The sequence below is a fragment of the Bombina bombina genome, chromosome 3 (genome assembly GCF_027579735.1).
Source record: "Bombina bombina isolate aBomBom1 chromosome 3, aBomBom1.pri, whole genome shotgun sequence".
NCBI lineage: Eukaryota > Metazoa > Chordata > Amphibia > Anura > Bombinatoridae > Bombina > Bombina bombina.
In genome coordinates this window covers 497,270,444-497,277,414 of record NC_069501.1, presented here as the reverse complement: position 1 = coordinate 497,277,414, position 6,971 = coordinate 497,270,444, and positions in this window count along the sequence as shown.

Here is a 6,971-nt window from a genome sequence, read left to right as displayed (position 1 = left end):
CTGAACAAATATTTAATGCAGATAAAACCAGCTTGTTCTGGAAGTATATTCCAGAACGTACATATCATTTCGTCAAGAGTCTAAGACAATGCAAGGATTCAAAGCATTGAAAGACCTTGTAACATTGCTTTCGGATGGAAATGTTGCAAGGTTCAAATTAAAGCCTTTCCTAATCTACCACTCAGAGTACCCTAGAGCATTCAAGAATGTTAGCAAGCATACACTTCCTGTGTATTATCGCCATAACAAGAAAGCCTGGATGAAATTAGCATTGTTTGAAGACAAGGGCTCCAATTTATTAAAGTCTGGCGGACCTGATCTGACAGTGCTGATCAGGTCCGCCAGACCTCGCTGAATACGGCGAGCAATACGCTCGCCATATTCAGCATTGCACCAGCAGCTCACAAGAGCTGCTGGTGCAACGCCGCCCCCTGCAGACTCACGCCCAATGGGCCGCCAGCAGGGGGGTGTCAATCAACCCGATTGTACTCTTTGTGACCGCTGCTTCATAACTGCTGTTTCTGGCGAGCTTGCAGGCTCGCCAGAAACAAGAGGCATCAAGCTCCATTCGGAGCTTGATAGATAGGCCCCAAGGTTTCTTAACTATTTTATTCCACAGGTAAGAGACTATTGTAGGCATAACAACTTCCCATTCAATATTCTTCTGATGTTAGACAATGCTCCAGGGCTTCCATAGCATATCAGCGACATGTATCCTGATGCAAAGATTGTGTGTTTGCCATCAAACACAATTGCACTTAAACTAATATACCAAGGTGCAATAGCTGCGATCAAAGCATACTATTTACACCAAACTTTTGCACATGCTGTTGAAGTGACTGAATGTGGCCGAGAGCTTTGGAAAGGTTTTAATACTCTAAATGCCATCTGAAACATCGGTGCAGCATGGGAAGAAGTTACACAGCAAAATGCATGAATGGAATTTAGAAGAAAGTTTTGAAGACATGTGAACACATTCCAAACCTTTAACAAAGATTCTGTAAGCAACAACATATTAGTGCTTGGGAAACAGCTAGAATTGGACATTGATGACAGTGATGTGCAGTCACTAGAGGCAGGTGAGGCAGTGCTTCACCTCTCATATGGGCAAAAATATATATATTTTTATTGGCTTTAAAAAAAGAAATTGTAATTTTTTTTCCCAGCATTCTTTTTTTCTCACAGCTATATGTTGTGCAATGAAGAGGCACAAGCAGGTCTGCCCACCATTACACAACATGCTGTGCCATCTACTGGATGCAAGTGGTTAAGATCATTGCATGGCCCATTAACTGCTTATTTGAGGCAGTCCTATTTGGGCTGAACCAATCCAGCGAGAGGCATTAGTAAGTGGAACATAGGGTTGGGGCTGGATGTTAAATCATATAAAACAAAACAAAAACGGAAAAAAACAACTTTCATATATTTTGTTGCTGTCCTGTGAAGCTGCCAGCTTTGCTAAAGTGAAAAAGAGAGTTCTGTTCTTCCCCTCTAAGTGCAGTGGAATGTGCCACTGTCACTTCCTGAATCCTTCCAGAGCAGGAGAGAGGCACAGAGAGCAGTGTTTCACCCACATCTTATTAAAGTGAGATTTTACTGATAGGGATTCTGTTAGTGAAAATGATAATTTAATGAATGTGGTTTAGTGTTTTTTTTTACTCTTTTACAGCAAAGGATCGTTTTTGTATTTTGTTTACTCAAACTTTACACCCACTAACTTAGCAGCTTGCCTCTGTACTTCACACTAAATTATAGACTAATTTTCTGAACTCTCTGTAGCTCTGCTGTTTTATTACTTTAAAATGCAGTGGTCCCCCCCCCTTGTGTGTGTGTGTGTCTCTCTATCTATCTATCTCTCTCCTTATGTGTTGTTCTCCCCCATGGTCTCTTTCTCTCTCTGTCTCTCTTCCTCCCCCCTCTGACTCATGTAATAAAAGAATCTATAAGCATAATTTGCAGCATTAAAGTAAAAAGTATGTTTTAAACATATTTTAATGGGCATGGATTTCTAGATCTCATAATCAGAGCAAGCATTGTGTTATCTGGCAAGAGTTTCTGTTACAATCCTTTTAGACTAAAATCAGATGTTTACTAAGTTGACCAGTTTTCCAAGACACCATTTAAAGGGACATGAAACCCATATGAAACCCATATGCAAATTTAAATAACTTTCCAATTTACATCTAATATCTAATTTTCTTCATTATTTTGATGTCCTTTGTTGAAAATCATATCTAAATATGCTCAGTAGCTGCTGATTGGTGGCTGCACATAGATACCTCATGTGATTGGCTCACCCATGTGCATTGCTATTTCTTCAACAAAGGATATCTAAAGAATGAAGGCGTATCCTGCCAATGCCTCACCAGCCTCTGACGTCACTGCACGTAACTGATTGATGAGTATATTCATCAGCTTGTTGGTAATGAGGCTGAAGAGCTTTCCAATAAGATGCTGACAGAACTTCCAGAACAAAGAAGTAAGGAAGTTGAGGCAGATAAAGAATTTATACCTAAGACACCAATAAAACTTCACAGCAAATAAACAAACAGAGGCATTTGCTACTATCAGCAGTGGTGTAAGGATGTTTCAAGAAATGGATTTCAATTATGAGAGATTTGTAAGAACTGACAGGCAGATGCAGGATGCGCTTACTTGATATAGAGAAATTTACAATGAAAAGAAGAAACAAACTGTACAATTAAATACTTGTGGGCATATTTATCAAGCTCCGTATGGAGCTTGAGGCTCGCCGGAAACAGAAGTTATGAAGCAGCGGTCTAAAGACCGCTGCTCCATAACTTGTCCACCTGCTCTGAGGTGGTGGACAGAAATCAACCCGATCAAATACGATCGGGTTGATTGACACCCCCTGCTAGCGGCGGATTGGCCACAAATCTGCAGGGGGCGGTATTATACCAGCAGTTCACAAGAACTGCTGATACAATGATAAATGCCCACAGCGTATGCTGTCGGCATTTATCAATGTGCAAGCAATGTGCAACGGACATGATACGCTACTTTGTATCATGTCCGCTCGCACATTGTTAAATATGCCCCTTGATATCTTCCGGAAGAACACTTTGAGGCCGAATTATCAAGCCGTCAACTTTGCTGCATTCGCCGGCACCAATACGCTCACCTAACATCGCGGCCGCGGACCTGAATACAATCTCCATATTTATAAAAAAAAAAGCTGCGCCCCAAGTATGGGGCAATGAGCATCGGACTGTTGTTAACTAGCAGTCATCGATCTCGCTGCTATTCGGCTTTTTACCAACTTTATTTATATCCTGTCACTAAACACCGTCACTATACTAAAATGTTTAACCCCTATCCCGCCGCTCCCGGAGCCCACCGCAATTTTAATAAAGCTATTAACCCCTATACCGCCGCTCCCAGACCACTCTGCAACTAAATAAATGTATTAACCGTTATCCCGCCGCTCCCGGAGCCCACCACAACTTTAATAAAACTATTAACATCTATCCCGCCGCTCCCGGACCCCTCCGCAACTAAATAAATGTATTAACCCCTATCCTGCCGCTCCCGGACTCCACTGCCACTAAATAAATGTATTAACCCCTAACCCCTGGCCTCCCACATCACTACCACTTACTAAACCTATTAACCCCTAAACTGCCAGCCCCCCACATCGCCATAAACTAAATTAAGCTATTAACCCCTAAACCTAACAACCCGTTAACTTTACATTAAAATTACAACATCCCTATCTTATAATAAATTTAAACTTACCTTTAGAATTAAAATAAACTATATTAAACTATTAATTAACCTACCCTAACTATTATACCACACTTAAATTAAATTATATTAAACTATTAACCTACCCTAACTATTATACTAAAATTACATTAAACTACAAATTAAATTAACTATATTACATATTTTAAAACCTAACCCTACTCAAATGATTTAAATCTACAATTAGAAATTACTAAGTTACAAAAAATACTAGAAGAATACTAGTTGCTAGAAAAAACAAACCACGGTATCAAAAATAAAAAACAATTACACCTAATCTAATAGCCCTATCAAAATAAAAAAGACCCCCCAAAATAAAAAAAACCCTAGCCTACAATAAACTACCAATTACCCTTAAAAGGGCCTTTTGCAGGGCATTGCCCCAAAGAAATCAGCTCTTTTGCCTGAAAAAAAAAAATACAAACACCCCCCAACAGTAAAACCCACCACCCACACAACCAACCCCCCAAATAAAACCCTATCTAAAAAACATAAGCTCCCCATTGCCCTGAAAAGAGCATTTGTATGGGCATATCCCTTAAAAGGGCATTTAGCTCTTTTACTGCCCAAGTCCCTAACCTAAAATTAAAACCCACCCAATTAACCCTTAAAAAAACCTAACACTAACCACCGACGATCCACTTATAGTTTTCGAAGACCAGTCATCCATCCTCATCCAAGAGGCAGAAGTCCTCTGCAAAGCCGGCAGCAGTCTTCATCTAAGCGGGCAGAAGTCTTCATCCAGACGGCATCTTCTATCTTCATCCATCCCATGCGGAGCAGCTCCATCTTCAAGACATCCGGCGCGGAGCATCCTCTTCTTACGATGGTCAACGAAGAATGAAGTTTCCCTTTAAGGTACGTCATCCAAAATGGCGTACCTTACATTCCGATTGGCTGATAGAATTCTCTCAGCCAATAGGAATTAAAGGGGGAAAATAATATTGGCTGTTGCAATCAGCCAATAGGATTGAGCTTTCATCCTATTGGCTGATACAATCAGCCAATAGGCTTGAGCTCGCATTCTATTGACTGATTGAAATAGCCAATAGAATGCAAGCTCAATCCTATTGGCTGATTAATGTTTTTTATTTTTGTAACTCAGTTGTTATTTTTTTGTAATTTAGTAATTTTTAATAGTAGATTTAAATAACTTGAGTATGGTTAGGTTTTTAAATATGTAATATAGTTTAATTTAATTGTTAGTTTAATGTAATTTTAGTATAATAGTTAGGGTAGGTTAATTAATAGTTTAATATAGTTTAATGTAATTTTAGTACAATAGTTAGGGTAGGTTAATTAATAGTTTAATATAGTTTATTTTAATTCTAAAGGTAAGTTTTAATTTATTATAAGATAGGGATGAGTTAATATTTAATGTAAAGTTAGTGGGTTGTTAGGTTTAAGGGTTAATAGCTTAATTTAGTTTATGGCGATGTGGGGGGCTGGCGGTTTAGGAGTTAATAGGTTTAGTTAGTGGTAGTGATGTGGGAGGCCAGGGGTTTAGGGGCTAATAATTTTATTATAGTTGCGGTGGGGTCTGGAGCGGCGGGATAGGGGTTAATACATTTATTTAGTTGCGGTGGGCTCCGGGAGCGGCGGGATAGGGGTTAATACATTTATTTAGTTGCGGCGGGGTCCAGGAGTGGTGGGATAGGGGTTTATGTTAGGGTGTTAGGTGTAAACTTTACTGGTTTTCTACCATAGAAATCAATGGGATATCTGGCAGCATCGAACATAAGCTTTCGCTGCTTTCAGACTCCCATTGATTCCTATGGCATCCGCGGCCTCCAGGGTGGCGGATTGAAAACCAGGTACGCTGGGCTGTCACAAATTTAAACTTTTGCCGGTCTATAGGCTTTGATAACTAGGTTGAATCAGGCTTGCCACAATTACGCTGCGGAATTCCAGCGTATTTGCGGTTGACGGCTTGATAAATATCCCTTTATGCCTGCTCAACTATCAACAAGTGATGACCCAGTGCCTTCTACCAGCTATTCTCGAGTCTCATCAGAAGAGAGAGAAATTGATGACCCTATCACTGAAGCATCCTTATCATCCTACAATAAATTTAATTTCACACTCTTCAAATGTTTCTTCATTTAGTTAAGTTTGTTACCTTAATTTAGTTCAATAGTAATTCAAATGGTGATTACCCATACAACCATTAGTTTAGTTCAGTGGTGAATTAAATGGTGATTACTCATACAACCATTAGTTTAGTTCAGTGGGGATTTAAATGGCGATTACCCATATAACCATTAGTTTAGTTCAGTGGGGATTCAAATGGTGATTACCCATACAACCATTCAGTTCAGTGTCAGGGTACCTGTGAAGTAATATTAAATAAACTACAAATGTATCACATAATTTAATATTTAATTTTAGCTAACATCTAATTTGATATGAATTGGTCTCACCATCAATACTGCTTAAGACAAGTTGAGGACAAAAGGGAAACATTTGTTTTAATTAGTGAAGATAACTAACCCCTGTGGATAAACAGTCGCTGGGTCTGGAGCTGAACTCTTCGAAGCCTAAGTATATGCACAAGAAACAGGTTTTTCATGAGGGAGAACCACTTTATATACAAGAGTTGATTATCCCCTGCTGAGTTGAATACACAGGATCTCCTGTTCACCAGACTTGGTGACAACTAATATTTTAAATAGCATAATGTGTACTTTGAAAACATAAAGGTCTTGGCTGTAATTTTGTCTTGGTGACTGTGCAATCCTGCTTGCTGCCATTTTTTGCTTACAGAGAAACCATTGTGTGCCAACACAGTTTTCTGTAAGACAAATTCATTGGGATACTATTTGTGGATAAGAGATCATCAGGATTAATTCTCATCCAATTGTGCATAATTCCCCTAAAAAATATATGACGATAGACATATTTGGATATTAGCTGAATTCTCCACTGGTGACCTGGTAAAGTATAAGCAATAGTATATATAATATTTAAATCAAAGGTATTATAAAGCTATAGTTATATTGCAGCTGGTAATTTGAAAAGGGCACTTTGTAATTTAAATTTAAATTCATAGTCCTGTGTAGTTTAGATCTAGTCACATAAGTACTAAATAATTTTATTTGCTAGATAAAGGTCTTTTGTATTTCATAGCTCTAAGTCAGGCTTATTATTGTGAAATTTAATATAAATTGGTTATTGTGGTTAAATCTCAGATTTTTGTAAATTAAGCA